Source organism: Austrofundulus limnaeus, unplaced genomic scaffold (assembly GCF_001266775.1).
Source record: "Austrofundulus limnaeus strain Quisiro unplaced genomic scaffold, Austrofundulus_limnaeus-1.0 Scaffold473, whole genome shotgun sequence".
NCBI lineage: Eukaryota > Metazoa > Chordata > Actinopteri > Cyprinodontiformes > Rivulidae > Austrofundulus > Austrofundulus limnaeus.
Genome location: NW_013952875.1, coordinates 3,350 through 3,603, shown reverse-complemented (window position 1 = coordinate 3,603; position 254 = coordinate 3,350). Strand labels below are relative to the sequence as shown.

Genomic DNA, 254 nt, shown 5'->3' with positions numbered 1-254 from the left:
CCTCAACAGAACCTCCTGTAACAGAACCTCCTTTTAACAGAACCTCCTGGTAACAGAACCTCCTGTAACAGAACCTCCTGTAACAGAACCTCCTCTAACAGAACCTCCTGTAACAGAACCTCCTGTAACAGAACCTCCTGGTAACAGAACCTCCTGTAACAGAACCTCCTGGTAACAGAACCTCCTGGTAACAGAACCTCCTGTAACAGAACCTCCTTTTAACAGAACCTCCTGGTAACAGAACCTCCTGTAAC

At 46.9% G+C, this 254-nt stretch overlaps 1 protein-coding gene and 1 long non-coding RNA gene across 17 annotated transcripts in view; one reads left to right on the top strand and one right to left on the bottom strand.

Annotated features, from left to right (window-relative positions):
• Nucleotides 1-254, top strand: part of patl1 (PAT1 homolog 1, processing body mRNA decay factor) — a 12,102-nt gene that overhangs the window by 8,564 nt on the left and 3,284 nt on the right. The window lies entirely within an intron of this gene.
• The window catches only part of LOC106529875 (uncharacterized), a 6,432-nt gene that overhangs the window by 3,301 nt on the left and 2,877 nt on the right, over nt 1-254 (bottom strand). For 14 of the 16 annotated variants that reach the window (XR_001311697.1, XR_001311698.1, XR_001311706.1 and 11 more), the window contains exon 2: nt 13-244. This is a non-coding gene — a long non-coding RNA (uncharacterized LOC106529875). The remainder of the gene's footprint in view (nt 1-12; nt 245-254) is intronic. The other 2 variants (XR_001311702.1, XR_001311696.1) reach the window with 2 other exon arrangements.